Below are 219 nucleotides of genomic sequence, written 5' to 3'. Positions count from 1 at the left end.
GGTGGCCCCGCCACAACCCGGTCTCCCAAGATCTTGTGTACGGATGCGCATGCCCATGGGGTGCGCTTCAAGTCAACCACAGGTAGCCATGTGGAAGTCCAGCAACATCACCTTCTGCTGGGCCTCAGGTGCTCAATTTTTATGAACATGGAGAGCAGCAAGACCCATGACGTCATCACAAAGGGGCTGACCTTGGGACCAGCAGTTAGCGTAATGGCT

This window comes from Tupaia chinensis, unplaced genomic scaffold (genome assembly GCF_000334495.1).
Source record: "Tupaia chinensis unplaced genomic scaffold, TupChi_1.0 Scaffold000201_1, whole genome shotgun sequence".
In the NCBI taxonomy this organism is placed as follows: domain Eukaryota; kingdom Metazoa; phylum Chordata; class Mammalia; order Scandentia; family Tupaiidae; genus Tupaia; species Tupaia belangeri.
The sequence above is the reverse complement of the archived record's forward strand: the minus strand, read 5'-3'. Positions refer to the sequence as shown.